This window comes from Callithrix jacchus, chromosome 1, assembly GCF_049354715.1.
Source record: "Callithrix jacchus isolate 240 chromosome 1, calJac240_pri, whole genome shotgun sequence".
NCBI lineage: Eukaryota > Metazoa > Chordata > Mammalia > Primates > Cebidae > Callithrix > Callithrix jacchus.
The window spans coordinates 136,190,269-136,213,469 of record NC_133502.1 but is presented as its reverse complement, the minus strand read 5'-3'; the positions used below and the strand labels follow the sequence as shown (position 1 = coordinate 136,213,469).

Sequence of the window (23,201 nt, the reverse complement as noted above, 5' to 3'; positions counted from 1 at the left end):
ATATTATTGGTGATATCTATAAGGTAAAGTTTTTCATTTTCAGAATTATTTTATTCTAAGATATTATAATGCTTATGATTTTATTATGTAAAATAATTCTCTTTTGTGATGTTTTGTACAATGATTATGATATGAAATTCTTCAAAATTTCCCGGTATTTTGGCATAATACAGGTAATGATTCATATATTTATTGTGAAAGCTGTAGACAAATTATTTCTCAGGGATAGCTACTAAAATTTTATTTTGTTGTATCATTACATACTATTACAGAAATAAATATGATGCCTTATTTTGAAAATATATTCAAATATTTTGAAATATATAGATGTTCAAATGGATTAAAACACTTGAGCTGTTACCCATTTTTTGCCAACAAGACAAACCTCCATAGGACTTAGAATGCTAAATTTAACTGGCAACTTGTGGCCTTGGTCTGCATTGTAGAAGTTGGCTTACACATGATACAAAACTTTTACTGAGAGTAGAAATGTGGGTACTTTCATTCTGAGCATCTCCCTCCATTTATTAACCCTGAAAGATTTTTTCAGTTATTAGTAAAAGACTTAAATGATGGCTTATTTTAGTTTAATCATTATATTTTTTCTTAGCTCAATTGCTAAACTTTACAATGCATATGAATCACCTCGGAGGTTTGATTAATATGTGTATCCCAAGTCCTCCTCCTATCCCACAGACACCAATTCAGTAGTAGTTCAAAATTTGCATTTTTAAAGTATCTATCTATTCCAGTTTTCATATAGATAATTCAAAGCATTGCATTTTGAGAAACACACTCATAAACCATATCATACTTATATATCTGATTACTGAAACAAAATTAGACTCTTTTTCCTCTAGACTCTATTTCTTTGCTGTAACATTTATGCCGGCAGATGAATCAAAGTGTGATCTTGAAGAAGGCAGAATCACATCTGGGTTTCCAAATTTCATTCCAATTTTCTTTCAATATACCAGGCTGCATTTCCCAGCATGTGGCATCCCCCGATTTGTAAACTTCTTGTAGAAATGGAGCCTGATTTATTCATCTTTGTGTCTGTTCCTGATGTTTCCTGTTTCACATATAGTAGAAACTCAATAAATATGGTAAAGTTCTTGAAAGCACCATTTATTGGAGCACTACTTTGAAACAGTAGATATGTGGTAGAGAGGGTGGGAATTTACACCATCCAAAGTCATCTGGATTCAATACCGTTTGATTTTCTGCCATCACCACCACATTATCTGCCACTCCATGTTAGTACTCAGTTCAGTGGAATTAGGATAAGTTTGCCAAGAGGGGGGCAAAGTGAGAATTGCTTGGTGCTTTGATTTGAAGGTGATGTATAAGGGAATAAAGTGTTTACCATTGCAGCCAAGAGTTAGAATGATATGACTTTAAATTAAAGTCAGGGAAATTTCATGAGTATATTAGGGAAATGATGTTCAGATAGGAAATACTCTATTCTTTTGATGTGGTTTTAGAATCTCTCTAAGGATCTTAAGTAGAAGAAAAATAAACTTATTTTATTTCAGATGGCATAGGCATTCCTTGACTGAAAGCAGAAATCTGAGATTAGACTCTGCCAGTAGATACGTGTTCCTGCCTAAATTACTGATTCCAGATTCTTTGTTATATTCCCAGAGATAGCACTATATTGCTCTTAGTGTTTGAAGGATAGACTGAGCAATGCATATAAAAGCACTATGCACTTGTGTATTGTTGATTAAGAAGCTAACTACTTCCTCTCAATATAATATCTCCTTTAGTTCAATCATTTACTTGAAGAGAAGCAAAGTGTTGATTATGGTCAGTAAGAAAAATAAGATTTATGATGCTAGTGATTGTCTATTATTGGGAAGGTCCAGTTTCACCCCTCCCATCTCAATAATCACTTTATTCAGCTGAAACATCTGTTGATGTACCAGGGAAATCCTAGGCAATTATGATACAATAGTTATCAGAATAGTCAAAAATTACCATTCTTATGGAGTTTACATTCTCCATGTAGGGTATGGGGATATTGATAATATACAAATAAAAGAATAAAATATAGATTATACCAGATGATAATAAACAAGATATAGAAAATAAAGCAGAGAAGAGGGATAAGAAACTGGAGGTCCCAATTTTAAATGGAGTGGACTCAGGTCACCCTGAGCAGGTGACCTTTGAGCAAATAAAGCAAAGAGAGACAGGGTCATATGGTGATGGCTGGAGCAGTCCAGACATGGTATAGAAAGTCTTAAGGCCTGGAGGCACATGTATGCCTAGTGTTTTTGAGGACAGCAAATAAACTAATGTGGCTCAAATGGAGCACGCAAAGGAGGGAAGAGGAGATTATCACTCTTCTCCAGATATGTCATGGAAGGTGTAACTGAGGAAGGATTGTGGTTTCTATACAACTTTCTGGCCATGATACAGAATTTGTGTCTGATTTAGATGAGAAGCACTGAAAGGATTTGACTAAAAGACTGATGTCCTTATTTAATAGTTTTAAAAGATTACTCTGGCTACTATTGAAAATGGATTATACACACATAATGATGGAAGTATGGAGATCAGTTAGAAGACTCTTGCAATACTCTTGGTGAGAGGATGTTGGCTGGGACCTATGTGGTCATTATGAAGCTGGAGGAAAATTCAGATTCTGAATGTGTTTGAAGGTATAGTCATGTGGTTTGGTGATGGTTTGGATCTAGAGTATAAAGGAAAAAAGGGCATTAATTTTGCTCAAGGATTCAGAAAATAGAATTGCCTTTTAAAATTGTAAACATGATTGGAATGGCATATTGGATTGGGAGGAGCAAAGATCAAGACATTGTTTGCTTGTGGTTCTGATAGGGGGATGATACATACCATAATTCTATGTGAAGATGGCAATAACTGTTGGCTATATATCATATAAGATTTAGAAATGAATATGGGTGATACAGAAGGCACTGATATTTTGTTTTTAGTTTATTTGAACCGCAATATAGTATCTTCTTGTTTTCCCTAACCTGACATTGAGTGGCTAGTCATTTAGCTTTACATCAGGAGCCCTGTCTCAAATTTGACAATATATTATTGTCAAGCAATATATTATTTAACTTAGAATGGGACTATTACATTTATTTTGTCCAGCACACATATGTTTTAATGGTCTAACCCATAATGTGACCAAAATTGTTATAATTAGTGGATTTGATGTTTTTTCTTACTTTGTAGCATCAATGTATAGATTTTTCATTTTCTTATGAGTGAGGCATAGACCCACATGTGTACAAGAATCAATATATAGTGTTCAGTCTATTAGCATACAAATCTATTGACATATTCAAAGGCCCCATTTGAAATAAATTTCAGGGCTACTTGTGTGTGTGTGTGTGTGTGTGTGTGTGTGTGTGTGTGTGTAAAATAAAATATATGTATACAAAAATGCCTATGTATCTCTATATATGTGATATATTTGGACATGAGTATATATTGAAGAGGACATTTATTGTTTTGTTAAACCAGCATCAGCTCTCTTTTTGGAAATATCCCTTCTTACCTTTTCTACCACCTATGGCCTCTTTGAAAGCCACCATATGGTCCACGAGACAGAGCCATAGGTGGACAACTTCTTGTCACTGTCTAATCATGGTTCTTACCTGACAGTTTGGTACTAATGTTAAGAAATAAAATATATTTTGCCTAACTAATGGGCAAAACAGCCAGCTAACATCAAATGGCAATAATCCTAAATTTAAATTGACTAAATCCCTCAATAAAAAGATACAGCCAAAACCCATCGGTATGCTGCATTCAGACCCATCTCACATGAAAGGATACACAAAGACTCAAAACAAAGGGATGGAGAAAGATTTACCAACCAAATCGAGAGCAAGAATAAAGAAAGAAAGAAAAAACAGGAGTTGCAATTCTCACCTCTGATAAAATAGATTTTAAAGCAACAAAGATATAATGCTAAAAGGATTAATGCAACAAGAAGAGCTAAGGGTTCTAAATATATACGCACCTGATACAGGAACACCCAGATACATAAGAGACTTAGACTCCCACACAATAATAGTGGGAGACTTCAACATCAATATTAGATAGATCAATGAGACAGAAAATTAATAAGGATATCCAGGACTTGAACTCAGATCCGGAGCAAGTAAACTTAATAAATATTTATAGAACTCTCCACTTTAAATATACAGAATATACACTTTTATCAGTACCACATCAAACCTATTCACAGGTTTAAATAAAATATTAGTTGGCCGTAATTAAGCACAATTGTTGGCGTAAAAGAGGTTTTCAATACCCATTTTTAGAATAAAGCAACACTCCCATTCTCTCCCCCTCTTCCTCTTTCTTCCTCTCCTTTATTTCTTCTTTTTTCCTTCTTTCTCTCTTTCTTTTTTTTCCAAAAAAAGGAACTAAATAAATGCAAAAGATAAATGAAACAAAAACCTATGTCTTTGAAAAGATATGTAAAATCAATAGGCCATTAGCAAGATAAAAAAAAAAAACAGAGAGAGATTCACACTCTCACCTCCTTGAGGTCTTTACACAAATCCTCCATCACTGAGACTTTTCAGAATGACTCTAGTTTAAATCAAAACTCCCCATTTAAAAAGAAAAAAATAAAAAATAGTATTTTCTAGAAATTTTTGCCAATAAGTTAAAAATGAGGGAACTAAAGACAGCAAAAATTTTCAAATTATAGCTCAAAGAAGCAGACAAAAACAGAGAAACAAACACTAAGATAACCAGAGACAGAAGGGAAGAGATAAAAAAGATTAAAAACAAAAATCAGACATGCAGGGTAGAAGAAAAAAATATTGGGCAGTTCTGATAGTATTGGAATTTCTGGGTTTAGTGTTCAGTCTCACTCCTATCTTTGGATTCAAGACTCCAATACCTCATTTAAATGATATTTGGAATAAAAATAATTCTAATCAATATATGACTATATACTTGTACAGACTAAAATGAGAGTATACATTTTATTTCTGAAAGGAAATGCATAATTTATTCAGCATTCTTCAGATTATCTGTGTTGGCAATACTGTTTTCTTAGATTAAAATAGAAGGATAATTTTACGGCATTTGTTATCTTGCTTGTGTTCTTTTGTGTTCTAAGACTTGGTTGTAATGCTTGGCATTGATTAGAGCAGAAAAGCTTTGGAGGAAGAAAAATGGGCAGTAGTAAATTCTACTGTTGTACCCAACATCTCCATATTATTTCATCTAAGTTTAAAATGAAACAACATATTCTCAATATTTGTTGAGGATTTAGTGTGTGTCAGGCATCATACAAACAAAATACTCTGTTTTATCTCACTTTCATGTGAACAATCTCTAGAATATTATTCCTATTTTATAAAAGGAGGAAACTGAAATTTAATTAGGTTTCCTCCCCACGGTCTCACAATTGTTGACTGGAAAGAAGATGCAGGACTCCAATAACTGCTACAATATAACCTATCATAGGCACAGAAATACCCAGGAAACGTTGCTGCATGAATATATTATTGGCTGTTAATATAGCCCCAAAGCACTATTTTTAGTTACAGTTGTTCTCCCTCCACCCCAGGAAGATGAAAATTAATGTAGGCTGCCAAAACATCAGATTTCACATTCATCTTAATAATTTATTTCAATATTTGACAATCCAGTACATCTAATATTTAATGACTTTGGGTTTCATGGTGTTTCTATATATTCCTAATTCCCCAAAGTGTATATTTTACTCTTCACATATATAGTGGAAATGGAAAAGATTTGGTTGCCATAGTCTAAATAACATTTTTTATATCAATATGACTTTTTTTTTAAATGATACCATCTACTATCCCTAAATGAATAAAATACATTTCTTCATTTTCCAGTGGTTCTAGTTTCCCAGTTCTGTGATTATGGAAATAACTTCCTGTGAATTCTTTCCAGGTTTATAGATCCTGTCAGTTAGGGAATTCAGAAAGTTTCAGTTTCAAGACAGCTACATCATTTATACTGTTCAGCAGAAATTCAGCTCCCAGTGAACTTAGCGTCAGGTTCAACTCAGCTCAATGTGTCACAAGCTGATTTTTGACACTAGAAATTAAAATCCTCAGAGATTCCAGGTGTGGTTGACCCAATTACCTTCTGGCTTAGACTAAACTGTCCATCCATGGGGAAAATGTCCATCCATGGGGAAAAATGGGATCTTACAATGCTATTTTATGTATATAGAGAGAGATGTATACTTAGATACAAATTTCTTTTCATTTGAGCTTTGACTTGGTCACCAAATAATTAGAAATCATACATCAGGGCGATACAGCAAAACTGCCATAACACTATAAATAGTGTCTAGAAAATTAAATTGCATGAAGTACAGGCCCCTATTATTAGAAAATGAAAGAAAATGAATATTTTTAAAACACTTTATGCTTTCAAAACCATAAATATAATGAACTTATAACATACACACAGATCAGTACAGACTTGTCTAGTAAACTGAAAGTATCCCTAAGGATTATGAAGCAATTACTTCTGAAGCCTACTCTTTCTTCCACAAAGATACGATATTTAGCCTGTGTTGACTGAAAAAAGGAATTTGTGCAGGACAGAAGCCATTCTCCAATTGCATATAATATAGACAAATGCCCCTTATTGGTGTGTGTATTACATGGCTTTACTTACTTTAGCCATAGTCTTGCTAGGTGTGTTATCCAAGAATTCTGTTTATGTTTTTTCTCATCAATGTACCTGAGTCATAAGAATATTGGTAACTTCTTCTAATAAATTATTCATATAAATTACAGAACTCCTAATCAGAAAAAATAGAGCAAGGTGACCTAAGTAAAAGTTTCAGTGTTAGCATATTTTTTTTACATTTATAAACACTAACTGAAATGACACTATATTACTATGGTTATTTCCTTCTAACAAAATATAAATTGCCACTAAATCCTTACCCACATTGTCAGACTGATTCAAACCATCTGCCATGAGTCTACCAGATATTTTTATATTCTGAGTTAATGAGAACTGATAGACCATTTCATTCCTTTCCTCCTCAAAACTTGAGAATAATAAATATCAACTTAAGATAAGACCTTTTTTTTAAATGATGTAGACTTCCTTGAAGTGCAACTTAGGAAATACCAATACTCTGTTCTTTGGCTTATTTAGAGCTCAGCATGTATATGACTTAATGCCAATATCTTATATAACTATCCTATCAGTGTTTTGAAATGATTTTCTCTACAGATAACATGTGGGAAATTCAGTTTGATGGCACCTTTTTGCCACAAAGTGTAGTTTAAATTTAAGTCTAGTAAGAAGTGACTAAAAACAGATGCAATTTTCATTGCTTAGTGTTGAGAGTCAGTTATTGTGCAATGTTGAGTGTTGTTACATTTTTATATGGTGGGCTTATATGCTTATCTCTATCAATTGCATGATCTTCTCATGTAGAGACCTTAGATCCAATTTTCTCCAGATCATGGTATGAAATTGAATGGACTAAATCTTTATTGCTTCTGATATGGTTTGGGAATTAACGTTTACATTAGGCATAAAGAGAAAAGTATAGCTGAGGTTGCTGTCTAGGGTTCTAAGTTGTAACTTTATCTTTAAAGGAAAAATAGCTGAGCTATGCTTGAAGGTATTAGATGGGCCACTTACTTATTGGAAACTGAGAAAGCAGTCCCCTGACCTTCAATAATGTCTCAGTTCTACTCTTATTAAGGCACTACCTATTAATCCTCTGATAAGGGCATTTGGACTGGTCAAAGGAGAATCACAGCCTACAAGTAGGTAATGGGAGAAAATAGAATTAATTCTTTGTGGGAATTAATTAATAAGAATCTGGAAGAAAGAGAACTGAAAAATTAAGTTAACTCAGGTAGAGACCAATGAAAATCAATCACCTAAGATGCTCCATAATTGATATGGTGAATACCAAAGACTTAGTTATTTAAGTAATTATATATGATCAGGAAACTTAAATTCAGTCATTTTTAATTTCATATGCTTGTTTCTGACCATGAATTATTAACAAATATATTATAAATACTTCAGAAATTTCTGAGATGCTTGCTATTTTAGATTATCAATTTGTGTAATTACATAGGACACTGGAGTTTCCAGGGTGACAATGCTAGCTAATCTAAGCAAAGTCCTAATATTAAGGTCCTTAAGCTGATGAAAAAGTAATAAAACTCATTGCTACTGGGGCTTCACTGCAATCAGATCTTTTTAGTGGATAGAGCTAAAGAATGTGTGTGTCCCAGAGATTCTGATTTTGCAATGGAAATTATCAAGAAACAAAAGAGAGTTTCACGCTCAAACAGGAAAATGTCCTTCCTCAAAAATCTCGTGTAAGGAAAAAAACAATGAGACCCAGAAACTTCGCAGAAGTCGTCTTAAATACACAGCACTTGGAGTTCTTCAAGGAGTTCCTCAAAGAACGGAAGGCTGGAAGTCCATTGCAATTCCTCATAGCTGTACAGAAGATCAGTATAGAGACCAAGGAAAAGACTTGCAAGTCTCTCGTAGAGAAAGTAATCAAGACTTTCTTCCATGGCCATCTCTCTCCTGAAGAAATGCTGCAGTGTGATGCCCCTATTTTCAAAGAAATTGCTCACATGCATCATGTCAGCGTGACCAAATTGTTAGAGCTCCAGGGGCATATTATGAAATCTATAGAAGAAAAGTGGTTTAAAGAATATCAAGACCTGTTCCCACCTCTCCTTCAGGAGGTGGAAGTACAAAGTGAATTATAACCTTCATCTAGGAAACCCTCAAAGACAGTGTCAACTTGCCTACAGGAATCCCAGAAGAAAGCCTGGCTGAGGATGATCAGCTTTATCAGGAGCTTTTGCAGGTACCACAGATTTATTTCGAATTCTAGTAAGCACCAGGAATTTGAAGACTGTCTTCACCAGGAAATGCAAAATAGCAAGGAAAATTTCACCTCACCACAAAGCACATAGGGAAGTTCAGCTCCACCCACCACAAACATCCAGAGTGCAGACAAAGAGAATGGAGAAACAACCCTTGTAAAGCGCCGTAGATTTGGCCACAGGATTATCACTGTCAATTTTGTGATCAATGATCTATATTTCTTTTCTGAAATGGAGAAATTCAATCTGGTGAGTTCAGCCCACGTGCTGCAGGCCAACCGGGTATACAAGGAGAATGATGTGATCCTAATGCGGTCCAAAATTAACATCATCCAAAAGCTCTTCCTGAATTCTGACATCCCTCCAAAGCTGAGTCACCCTCAGCTTGTCTCTGAATCCCTTGCTGCCATCACAGAGGGCTACCTAGATCGGGGAATCTTCCATGGGGCTATCATGTCTGTCTTCCCCATCATTATGTACTTCTGGAAAAGGTTTTGTTTCTGGAAGGTGACCCGCTCTTACTTACAGCATAGGCAGAAGAAGTTCAAGGACAGAAAAAGCTCTCCTAAGTCTGTGGACAAGTATTCCTTGTGGAGTGGAGGAGACAGTGCCGTCTTAAGGTTCACCTTGCTCAGAGGTATTGAGTGGTTTCACTCTCAACGGGAAGCCATAAGTTCAGCTCAAAATTCTTCATCAAGTAACCTTACTTAACCAAGACTCATGATATCTGCCATGCAGCTGTATCCTGTTCAGCGTTAGGCATGAGCCGGAAATCTTGAGTTCAGAGCTGCTATGTCCAAGTGTGCAATGGGAGAGGGGATAGACTTTCTAGAAACTAGCCTCAAACCCTGCCTCTTCTAGGCATGCAGAACCTAGAAATTGAGCTTGCTGCATCTGGAGAGAAATTAAGGAGGGGTTTCTCTATGTTTCTCACCTCCAACTAGGACAGGCACTTTTAAGAAGTTGGAGTCTCTGACCCACTTTTCAGTAGAACGCTACTGCTGGTGGAAGTGTCCCAGATGATCTTGTATTTGTATTTGTTAATGTTTTTAGGATTAAGAAGTTCAAGTGCAGTTTGGTTACATGGATATATTGGGAAGTAATGAAGTCTGGGGTTTTAGTGTAGCCATCATCCAAATACTGTACATTGTACCCATTAGGTAATTTCTCATCCCTTATCCACCTCCCATTCTCCCACCCTTCCACGTCTCCATTGTCTATTATTTTGCTGTCTATCTCCATGTGTAATTATTATTTAGCTCCCACTTATAACTGAGAACATGCAATATTTGACTTTAAAAAAAAAAAGAACAAGTATTAAGGCCAAGGAATATAGAATATTGAGACCCATTATAATTCTGTATAATGAAGTCATCAGTTGTGTATGAGCCTCAGTGGGTTGGATGTTGTAGATAATTTTGCATAACATGGCTGTTTCTACTTTTGCATGTAGGAAGCATTGCCATTTCATAACCTTATGCCACAGAGCAAGTGGCACTGAGCACTTGCAAGTGCTAGGCCTTATAGCAGAAAGTTTAAGGCCAGTAGCCTTCTTTTCTAATAGTAAAAGTTTAGGTTATGCCACAGTCATTTTGTAAGTTCTCCATTACTCTTGAATTTATATTGCATTAAACATCTGAGTCAGCACCTGAGGTTCAGAGGTCAGTATAAATTTCAGCCTTAAAATAGAAATTAAGTTGGAGTCAAATGTACTGATTAGGGGCATTATCGTTCTATTGACTTAGAGGCTATAGATTATGGGGTTTTTTTCTGTGTTTTCCTAAGAATCTTCTCTTCTGTGTAAATCATGCCAGTAGCAGATAAATTAGCATCTTAGACTAACCTCAGGCAACCTCAAGCCTTTATCTTGCACCTTGGTGTGATTCTTTTATTCAGTACTTTTTCAGAAGTTAAGGAAGCCATACTATGTGCATCTTATTGCCTTCACAATTGTTCTTTCAGTTGATAGCTTCTATATGTTTATGGTTGAGTAACGTAAGGCCCAGATATTTCAAATGACTCATTGAGGTTGCCAAGTCATTTATAGCAAAGCAATCAGTACAGCCCAAGAAATTCTGACTTGTCCATTGAAAGTGAATACCAATCCTGGCTCCAATATTCACTAACTTCATGACAATGGAAATGTCTTTTAATTTTGAGTCAGGATTTTCTCATCTTTAAAATAGGGATAATAGTATCTAAGAACTTTGCAAGTAGAAGGCAGGATAAGAGATAATACAAATACAGTACCAGGAACATAGCAGATATTCAATAAAAAATAATTATTTTTCCTTTCTTTGGTGTTACTGTGACCATATTCTATCTGCTATAGAATTCTGACATCTGTGCACAGTTGCAATGCCTGGAATAGCTTCATGCTCTGAAAGGAAAGTCAAGTTTTATGGATTCATTGTATATTTTTTTATTTTACCTTACCATGAGGCTTGCAAATGCTATCTTATAACCCATTACTTTAAAAACAACTTAACACTGTTTGCATAAGCAATCAAAAATAAAACTCATAAAAACTAACCCTTAACTTCCTCCCACAACACACATATTTTAACATATTTTTGTTTCTATTTATATCTTGTCGTAATGCCTATAGTTCGAAAAGTTGTTGTAATTACCATTTTTGATCAGTTTATTATTTAATCTTTCTACTTAGGATAAGAGTAGTTTATACACCACAGTTGGTGTGTTATAACATTCTGTGTTTCTTGTGTACTTACAATTACCAGTGAGTTTTGTATCTTCAGGTAATTTTGCTCATTAATATTTGTTTCTTTCTGATTGAAGTACTCCCTTTAACATTTCTTGTAGGACAGTTCTTATGTTGGCAAAATCCCTCAGCTTCTGTTTGTCTAGGAAAGGGTTTGTTTAACCTTTATGTTTGAAGGATTTTTTTTTTTTTTGCTGGATACACTATTCTAAGGCAAAAGTGTTTTCTCCCAGCATTTTAAATATGGTACGATCTTAGTCTATTTTCATACTGCTAATAAAGATATCTGAGACAAGGTAATTTATAAAGGGAAGAGATTTAATTGACTCACAGTTCCGCATGGCTGGGGAGGCCTCACAATTACAGCGTGAAGCAAAAAGAAAGCAAAACACATCTTACATGGCAGCAGGCAAGAGAGAGCTTTTGCAGGGGAACTCCCATATATAAAATCATCAGATCTCCTGAGACTTACTTACTACTATGAGAACAGTATGGCAGAACTGCTCCCATGATTTAATTATCTCCACCTGGCCCTGCCTTTGACCTGTGGGATTATTACAATTCAAGGTGAGATTTGAGTGGGGACACAACCAAATTATATCACCATTTTCTACTGGTCTGTAAGGTTCCCACTGAAAACTCTACTGCAAGAGATAGTGGAGCATCATTGTATGTTATTTGTTTCTTTTCTCTTGCTGTTTTTAGGATATTTTCTTTATCTTTGATCTTTAGGAGTTTGATTATTAAATGCTTTGGGGTAGTCGTCTTTGGATTAAATCTGCTTGGTGTTCTATAACCTTCGTGTATTTGGATACTGATATATTTTTTTTGGTTTGTGTTCTATTATTTCTTTGAAAAAACTTTGTACCCCTATTTCCTTGTCTACCTCCTCTTAGGTTGAAAATTCAGATTTGCCCTTTGGAGACTATTTTCTAGATCTTATAGGCATGCTTTATTGTTTTTTATTCTTTTTCATTTTGTCTCCTAATATGGTTTCACTGTGTATCCACCCAAATCTCATCTTGAATTGCAGTTCTCATAATCAAATGTTGTGGGAGGGACTGGTGGGAGGTAAATGAATCATGGGGGCCATTTTTTTGTGTGCTGTTTTCATGATAGCAATAAGTCTAACACACCCCATGGCCACTACCACCATAGGCACATAGAGAGTAATACCAAATTGCCACCAATGTTTCCTTAAGGCCCAAGGGCTCTTAAGTCAACCTGTGCTTAATGCTAACTGGCTTGGGACTCACCCTTTAGGGCAGTGGGCTCCCTTCTGGCAATGGGCAGATCCAGAAAATGCCATTCAAGAATCAAGTCCTAGAATCTAGGACTACAAGAGCCTGCCTGCTTAGTGCTGTATGCCACTGTTGGCCAAGGTGATACCTGAAGCCAGCAAGTCTCAGAGCTCAGCCAAGGCCCTTGACATAGTACCTGGGTATTGCTGTTGATTATTCAAGGCCTAAATGCTCTTCCTTAACAGATGATGAATGCTGCCAGGACTGGGTTTTTCCCTTTAAGGCAGTGAGTTCCCTTCTTGCCCAGAGTGTGCCTAGAAATATCGTCCAGGAACTAGGGCCTGGAACAGGGGTCTCATGACTCTGACCAGTTCTGTATCCTGCTATGGCTGAGCTGGTATCCAGGATGCAAGACTGTCCTCCCCAACTCTTCCCTTCCCTCTCCTCAAGGGGAAAGAATGGGTCTCTTTTGGAGCTGCAAGCTGTGCAGCCTGGGCTTTAGGAAGGGGTGATGCCAGCATTTTCTTAACTGCTCTGGCTGGTGTGTCAATAGGTTGCATGTCCCCCAGTCCACTGTCTCTGGGCCCAGTTCAGCACTAGGACTCACGTAAAAGTTGCAGTCCTTGTCGCCTAGACTGCCCTTCAGGTTTACTTAAAAACCTATAGTGCCTTAGCCTGTAGTGACAAGGATTGCAGGAACTCAAGTTCTGACTGCTGAGATTGGCAATTCCCTTTTGGCTAGGGCTGGTTTAAATGCTCTGTCTGTGGGTGGATTTCAGCTGAGTTTGCTCTAGTTTTCTTTTCTGCTCTAACAATACAGCCCCGAGTTCAATGCCTCACAATTGCTATCTTCTCCCTCCCCCAGGACACTGGAACATTCTCCACACACTGCCACTGCTGGGGGATGGAGGAGGGGCTGCATTAGCTTCGTGATTTTTTCTACCTCTTCATTCCCTCTTTCAGGGATAGAATGTTAAAAATAAGTACTGCCAGTGCTCACCTGATTTTTGGTTCTGATGAAGGTGTTTTTCTTCTGTAGATACTTGTTAATTTGGTGTCCTTGTCAGGGGGCTCACTGGTGGAGCCTTATATTCTACCATTTTGCTCCCTACTCCAAGGTTAGATTTTGAAATGCAAATGAAATGTCTTTCTTATCCTAGAAGCAGTTTCTTCACTAGCTTTCCAGGAGTCCAAACCCTCCAGTTGCATGTCTCATCAGCCACTTCTTTTCCATTTCTTTGGCTCAGTCTTCTTTTCCCTGGCCGTCCTAACACTTACACACCCTAGGCTTAGTACTAGGACTTCATCTCTTCTCTTCCCTATTGTTCCCTTCTGTTCCCATTCTTCCCCTTCCTACTCTTTATTTTCTACCTACACTGACTTCCTTTGTGAACATATCTCATTGTCAGAAATCCAAAGTACATGTGGATGACTCATAAACACATATTTCTACCTAAAACTCTCTTCTGTGCTCTAGATTTCTAAATTTAACTGCCTACTTAAGTGTCTAATAGACATCCTAAACTCATTACAAAGAAACATAATGTTTTACTTTTCTAAAGGAAAGCAAAAACAAAAACAAAACTTTTGCTTTAGCTACTATTTCATCTCATTTAATGGCAACTCCACTCTTGGGGGGGCCCCATGTTAAAATCCTAAGAATCATTCCTGAATCTCCACTCTTCTCTTCATACCCACATCAATTCATTAGCAAATCCTTCTAATTCTTCTTGGAAACCGTAATCAAAAGACTCACTCTTCAGGATCTCTACTATTGCTATTACCCTGTTCCAAGTTATCAGGACCAGGGTAATGAATTATTAGAGCCGCTTCCTGACCAGTCTTTCTGCTTCTACCTCTGCCTGTTTATAGCTTTTTCTCAAACAGCAGCCAAAATCACCTTTTGAATCTCAAACCAGCTCAAAACCATCTAATGGTTTCTTATTTCTCTCAGCTCAAAAGCCAAAGTAATGATGTGCTGTTACCTTTTATACTTTGTTGTATTTATATTAATTTTCCTAGCCCTGCTTCAGTCCCTGTTACCAGTGCAGGGACCACTACCTGCCCCCAGTCCTTACACTTTCTGTTACTCTTGCTTGGAATTTTTTTCTCAGGTATTAATCTTTCCTTTGAAGGCTTTACTCAAATGTTACCTTTTCAAAGAGGCATGTGCTGACCACTCTTTGTAAAATGATGTCCCATTAGACATCCCATGTGCCTTAATCTGCTGTGTGCTCCTTTTTTTGTTAGCATAGTGCTGATCTTCTAATGTATAAATAATTTACTAGTATGCTATGCTTATTATTATCTACCTATAACACCAGTAAAATTTGATCTCTACTAGGATGACTATTTTTGTCTTTAATGATTTAATCTTATGAATAAAATTTATATATAACTATTGATTGAATGAAGAAATGACTATGTTATATACTTGTGCTGTCACATTCTCCTTTATTTCTGACTTCTGATAAGAATCACTATGTTCCTTTGAGAGCATGTGTCTACAAGAAACTATTATAACCCATAGGCATATGTCTTAATTGCACTCTGTTGTGGTTTGATAACAATAAAGAGCTGGTTCCCATGTCAAATTTTTTCAAGATACCATCGGCTGTGTTAAAAATGCACTTTATACATCAAAATTAATACAAGTTGCAAGAAACCTGAAGATAATTCTTTGTTTTAAAAATGAAACTAGTTCTAGAATCTGGAATATGAAGTTTAATACCTAAAAAGGACTTCTGAGATCTAACTCATTCTCTGCATTTATATTGGAACACAGAGGTTGAAAACACCAGTTCGGCTGGGCGCGGTGGCTCAAGCCTGTAATCCCAGCACTTTGGGAGGCCGAGGTGGGTGGATCACAAGGTCAAGAGATCAAGACCATCCTGGTCAACATGGTGAAACCCTGTCTCTACTAAAAATACAAAAAATTAGCTGGGCATGGTGGCACGTGCCTGTAATCCCAGCTACTGAGGAGGCTGAGGCAGGAGAATTGCCTGAACCCAGGAGGCAGAGGTTGCGGTGAGCCGAGATCACACCATTGCACTCCAGCCTGGGTAACAAGAGTGAAACTCCATCTCAACCAAAAAAAAAAAAAAAAAAGAAAGAAAACACCGGTTCATCAAAAGACATATTACATGCTATTAATATATACCAGGCTCTGTTATAGCCTTTGGAAGTACAAAAGTGAGTGCAACATTATTCCTACCTTTAAGATGGTAAGGTAGCTTCTAATATTGTAAGCAAGATAGGCAAGTAAACATTAATTTCATTATAGTGAGATTTTTGCTTTAATAACAAACATCTGAAGAAACTTTGCTTGCGATTTAGCCCTGGAAAAGTCCCTTGAGATCTACTGTGCTTTTTCATCTCCTAGTTCATTGTAACAGGATAAAAGGGATCCAGGCTTGGTAACAAAGTAAAAGGAGATGTAGCCCAGCCACTCCAGTATTTGAAAGCGAAATGTCTTAATAATCAATTTCTAGAACAAAACTTGGCATGTCTATTTTCTGTAAGTCTAAAAGATCTTTTTATTCAATTAATCATTTATCAGTTTTATACTGATGCCTTTCTGTGATCTGTGGCTCTTCTGTTAAATGTTGCCAATTTTGTTCTAGTTGTATAACATTATTAGTGATTTCATTAGTCCATTATAAAGTTCAGATAAAAGTATGACTGAAGAGTCTACTTTGGGTTATCAAATAATATAAATTTAAGAATCAAATCCAATGTTTAATTTGGTGTGCGTGACTTCATTAATATATGTATATTATTTGCATAAAACAAAGTAGTTTATACTGAATATTATGGTTTTGGTAAAGTTTTCTTAAATCTTCTTACTAAAACTTACTTGAAAATGATCAATAAATTGCATATATCTTCTCTAACTTCTCTCTTTTTCTTTCTCACTCTGCTAGAGGTTAAAGAGAAGAAATAGGTAGAACACCATACATCTTACGTTTTTAGTGATATTAAAAACACCTGTTCCCTTCCTGTCTATCAGAAATAAATCCTAACCTTGTCTGACAAGACTATGTTCATGAGTTATAACATTTTTTTCTTAGATATCTACAGTCGACTCAGACTAATGGTTAATCTTGTTGCCAAGGGGAATAAAAGGTGATAAAACATAACTGAATGATGTAGGCGGCAGAAAGTCAGGAATTCAAAAGTAATAACATGATCATCCCATGCACCTAGCTTCTCTCTCTAAAAGAGAAGGTGACTGAAATGTGGAGGAATGCCCCTGGTCATATTTGGTTTTATTCTTCTCACATTTACTACCAGAAATGATACAAGGTTTATTTCCTTCTGCTTCAGTTTTATCATTTTCTTTAGTCCCCTAGGAACTGGTTCTTGGCCTAGTGGTAGGATAGTTTGTATTCTCCAACACTTATTTTTCCTTACAATATTGCTTCAGTTAAATTCTTTAGGCTCTACTTCATGCCTTTTTTTTTAAGTCTGTCAAAAAATAATTATCTGGGAACTGTGTTAGGTATGGGAACTCAGCAAAGCCCTCAACTTTGAGTGTGAAATTTGGGCCTCAAGGCAGATAACAAATAAGGCAGGTAGGACTCAGCTCTAGGGATGCTCTCGTAATAGAAGATTTTCATTGTAAGGCAGTTGGCATTAGAGATACATTCTAGTTCCACAACTGGCAGACTGTATGGTCATACGTGAAATACTCTCAATGCCTTATTTCTTTTTTTCCAAAACAGGTGAAAATCTTGAAGAATAATTATGACCATAAGCAGTTGTCACTCAGCTCTCAATATATTTAGTTTCTCTGTTCTTTAAGTAATGGGAGAACTCAATTTTATAAAACAGTAAGTGGATATTAGTTAAAAGAGTACCCATACCTCTAGGTAAAAGCAAAAACAATATACTCCATTTATTTTTCTTTTAAAATAATTCTGCTTTTAACTGTTGTTTAAATAATTCTTCCTGACATTGAAAGCAGTTAATCTTGGGGACTCCCCATTATTTTTATGAAATACATTAAACTCTTTCATGGGAGGCAATGTGGTCTACTGAAAAACAAATAAACAAAATACGCTCCATGTCAAGAGAGTTAGATGTTTAACCTTACCTCTACCGTATGCTAAGTGACGTAAGTTACCAGGTCAGTTGGTATGTCTATGTGTTCATTTGTTCATGCATGAGATATGAGTAATAATACTATATATTTCACACAGTAATTGTGAGAATTAAGAGAATTAATATATAGCCAACACATGATGGCTACTCATTTTTATGCTGTTTTATCACCAACCTTGCTTTATCTGGAAAAATAGACTCTCCGCTGCCTACCTGACAGAGTTGATGTACAGATTATAATAGATAAATATATGGACATCTTTGGAGAACAATCTACATCTAAGGAATAAGAATATAAGAACAGAGCTACTAATTATCATTGTGTGATTCTCTATTTGTTCATAGTTCTTTAAAGGTAAAGAGGCCTCAATTCTTATCCTGCTTCTTACCCTCTCTTATTCCTTTGTTCTAATCCCTGCTTTTCAGATTTTAACCAGTTTTTTCAACCTCTCAATTTCTCAGGATAAGAATATTCAGCACAGTTTGAGAGGCGGTGGCCTTTCCATCTCAACTTTTATGTCACAAAGCCTAAGGGACAAATCACCTTCCTCTGAGCAACTTTTGGAAAGATGCTAAAAGAAAATTTTCCTCTATCCCTAGATTATCTAAATCAAAATAGGTCTCTGGATGGAGCTTCTATAGGCACACAAGTGGGATAAAACTAGTCATTTAATTGGCTTTGGGGGTTTTTGCTTCACAAAAATATCCTATCTAGACAAATTTGTATTTAAACTTTCCCTATGCAGCCCTTATGAAGACATATTTAGGCCTGAGAAATACTCTGCCATATGGACATATTTATATTTACTTATACTTTCTCTATTTCTTTTATATAGTTATTTCATGTTTGATCAGGGGATAGTAATGATTACTACTATTTTATCTGGAAATTTCATAAAGATTAAAGATATTTTAAGGTATTGCAAATCATAAAAGGAAGCTAAAGTGATTTTTAAGAAGTAGTATTAGAGTTCTCATTGATCGATTCAATTAACTAACTATATGTTATGCAGGAAAATGTATTGTTTTAACCTGCTCCAGGTAAGCCTTTTTAAGTGCACATTTATAAATTCCTTTTCTCAGAAAGCATAATGTAGTGGTAAAAAGTAAACATTAATTACAAAACTTGCAATGTGAAGGAAACATGATTCTGAATATTAATCCTTATTGTCCAGTGATTTAAATATGTATAAAACTGGAATGAATGTCTTCTTGTTCCCAGTTATATTCTGGACTTTGTTTTTCTTTTGAAAGTTTCTTGAAATAAAATGCTAGTATTTGTTTCCTTGAAAAGGAAGGGTTCAAGAGAGATTAGTAATCTGGGTTGATATTAATGTTCTGGTTACTTGGGTTTGAATAGAAATACTTGGATCATGCTTTTATGTAAATATTTCACTATTCACTTTTGACTTATCTGAGGCAAATAAAGTTTAAGTTAACTCTTGATTTTCTATCCTAAGAATTGATGTAATTAAATAAAACCTGAACTCTACCTGTTCATTATCAGAATGAAATGCATGCCATTTCTACTCTTTACCATTTTGATGCATAAAATGCCAACTTAGCTCTAAAAGACAGATTATTAAGATTATTAAGATTAATATAAGATTATTGTCTTCTGTTCTTTAAATTGGATATTCATGATATAAACTAGTGTCTCAGTTGAGATACCAGTGTTAGTGAGAAGTAAGACTCCTGAAACTGCACAGGAAATACTTCCTTCTTCCTACTTGCTTCCTTCCTTATCTTAGACCATCCCGTGTCCACAGTTCATAGGCATGTATATTCCATCTATGTAAAACTAAGCTATTCATCTTTTTCTCTAAACTACTAAACCTAGGGATTATACCAAAACTTAATCTTATTTATCTGCTCTGTTTCCTTTATTGTCTTCTATTTTTTTAATTGTATATTCTTGATAGAAACTTGTAGCTCAGTTGAGATACCAGTGTTGGTGAAAAGCAAAACTCCTGAAAACTGAACAAATATTTCCTGTGCAGTTTATGTGTGTTTGTATATGTACAGAGGGCATGTGTGTACATATATGGGGTGTGTATACACATACTTAAAGGAATGTGTGAATATATATATGTACACGTGTGTATACCTATATGTATATATACATACGTATTTTGAGGAAACAGAGTATATACATGTATGTATACAAACACACACACATCATTTGTATCTTCAGCACCTGACAAAGTATCTGACACAAGTATATGCGTAATGATCAAATCCAGGTACTTAGGATATCCATTACCTAGAACATTTATCATTTCTTTGTTTTGGGAATATTCGAAACTTTTTCATTCTAGCTATTTTGACCTATACAATACATTATTGTTAACTGTAATAACCTTACTGTGCCATCAAACACTAGAACTTATTTCTTCTAACTATATATTTGTGCCCATTAACCAACTGCTATTTATCCCCCTCTTCCCGCACATTCTTCCCAGCCGCTGATAACTATCATTATACTAACTCCATGAGATCAAATTTTTTAGCTCACACATGTAAGAATATATGATATTTGTCTTTCTGTGCCTGGCTTATTTCACTTACCATGATGACCTACATTTGCATCCACGTTGCTGCAAATGACAGGATTTCATTCTTTATAACTAAATGGTATTCTATTTTGTATGTGTATGTATGTATATACACATGCCACATTTACTTTATTTATCCATTGATGTATACTTAGGTTGATTTCATATCTTGGCTATTATGAATAATGCCTCAGTAAAGTGAGGGTTCAGGTATCCTTGGATAGATCAATAATTATTTTTCCTTTGGATGCACAACCAGTAGTGGAACTGCTTGAACACATGATAGGAAACACTTCCTTTCTTATCTTCAATATATTAGTCTTGAGCCATTAGCTATATATGACTACTTAAATTAATTAATAACCCAATGCTAAATACTTACAGTGATATATAAAATAGTTCCAACATTGCAGAAAGTTCTGCAATGTTATTACTCTTCTCAAATATTTCTATAAAATGTCTTATTGTGATGTGGAATCTCCATGTGATGCAAATTTCTCTTAAAGAGATTAAAAAATGGAAATATCAGTTTCCCCTTTTCTATGTAATTGTCAGCATTAAACACTCTTAAACAAATGCAGAACATTGTGTCTTACTTAGAGACAACATAGGCAAAATATTAATAACTTGCACAACGAAATATAGGAATTAGACCTTCAAGGATAAGTAGCATGTGGAGTATTGCAAAGGTAAAGAATGAGAAGAAAATATTTCAAAAGCGTAAACTTCTAGGATTAGGCCTGAGCATGGCCTGATGAATGTGTCGGTGAATCTCTTTAAGGGAAGTGAAGTATGTATGTTTAGGATTAAAGTAAGATAAGATGTCAACTTAAAAGGAAGATACAAAATAATAATACAATAGATGTATAGAGATATGATAAATATATATGATATATGATAAATATATAATAGATGGATATATATGATAAACAATGTAGTGAAATATTAATAGCAACATCTAGTTATTGGTATATGGGTGCTTACTATAAAATCCTTTAACTTTTCTCTATGCTTGATACTTTTATAGTAAAATGTTTTAAAATTTACATGTATACAATAATTTAGCTATGTAACAGTACCTTATAAAGAAAGAGAGAAGGAAATAGCCTGAATACCTATTTGTAGTGTGAAGAAAGTTGGGCAAATTTATTATTTTTTTTTTATAGTTTAAGAATTTTAAAAAGTAAATGCAAAAATGTTTTAAGTAAATGTGATCTAAAAATAATGCATTTCTGATCTAAATGGATAAGTGGAAAGATGTGGACATTTACTATCTGTATGAATTTGGACAAATGACTTAGTCTTAAATTCTCTAAACCTTGGTTTCCTTTTTAGTAAACTGTGATTAACAGTGGTACCAACTTCCTAAGATTATCATGAGGATTAACTGATTTAATACAGGTAAAGTGCACAGAATATCTACTACCTGGTATATATTGGCTAATTTTTTAGGAAATAGACATTTTAAAAGACGTTTTATAAATAGTTCCCACCATACCTTCAGTATTGTGTCTATTTAGTAGGTTATACACTCTTTAATGTCTAAAAAAAAATGACCTATTTTTTTTGTTTGTTTATTTTAAATAACTGTATTTTTTCCCCAAAGCTTGTTAAATATTTTGAAGAGCTTGGAAAAGAGACTCCAAAGTGGCAACAAACTTATTACAGGGATAACAGTTCTCTTGGATGAAGTCAGAAGTAGTATTGATGTTAAGTTTTCCATGAAGCACTCTTTGATCATGTTAGTTTATAGAACAAAACAGACTTCTGTAGCTGTTAGCCAATTAGTACTCCCTGAGGAGCAAATTTGATCAGGAATGAGAACACTATATAGAAAAGCAAAACACAGAGAAAAGAGGTGTCTCTTGAGGTTCAGTGGATGATTTTTGTGCTGTCATTGATTTCTTCACCTTGAACGATGGTTACAGTCTGTATAAATTCCGCCCAGAACTCTCCATGCAGTTGTTTATAGCTGCAACTTTCAGACTTTTCATTACAGGAGGTTCATTTTCTATTTCCAGGCTACATTTAGCACTGAGATGATAAATAGCTCTTCAGGAGTTGGAGGAGGTTCTGAGATTATAAATTGTAGTTTAAGTACACATCCTATCTTCTCCTGAGTCCAGAAGGAAAGGATGTGGATGAGTCCTGCTTCATTTACTCCTTTTTAATAAACATGCAAAATATAATTATGGGCTATGTTTTATGGATTCCTTTACAAGTATTCCCTGGCTATGAAATCCTAAGCCGTATATACCCCAAATATATAAATTGCCAGACTATGCAAGGGGCCAGGATTTGCCTGAGTCCTTATTTGGCTGCTTGGAACTAGAAATTCAGGGCCTGTCTACTAGGATGGGACAAAAAGGAAGTGAAAGACAAACCTGTGTGCACTATGGTGCTTGGTTCCATTCTTGACACAGATTGAAGTCTTGCTGACAATAGTTTGGTAATAAGATTGTATTACCATCTGGAGAATTGTACCTGTTGCAATTATTACACAACTTATAGCATATAGCTGGGTTTATATAATTAGCAATGTTCGAATGCTTCTTAGCCAATAAATCCTACGTGAGCATAATCTTTCTCTATCATTTTCTGATTTCGTGGTATTTGGTAATTTTATTTATTTAGTTAGTTAGTTATTTATTTGAGATGGAGTTTTGCTCTTGTTACCCAGGCTGGAGTGCAATGGCACAGTCTTCGCTCA

At 35.2% G+C, this 23,201-nt stretch overlaps 1 protein-coding gene and 1 pseudogene across 11 annotated transcripts in view; both read left to right on the top strand.

Annotated features, from left to right (window-relative positions):
- The window catches only part of LINGO2 (leucine rich repeat and Ig domain containing 2), a 1,279,451-nt gene that overhangs the window by 213,640 nt on the left and 1,042,610 nt on the right, over window positions 1–23,201 (top strand). The window lies entirely within an intron of this gene.
- LOC128932076 (regulator of G-protein signaling protein-like pseudogene) lies at window positions 8,194–21,458 on the top strand (annotated as a pseudogene). The gene has a single exon (XR_013524968.1). The product of XR_013524968.1 is annotated as a regulator of G-protein signaling protein-like pseudogene (transcript).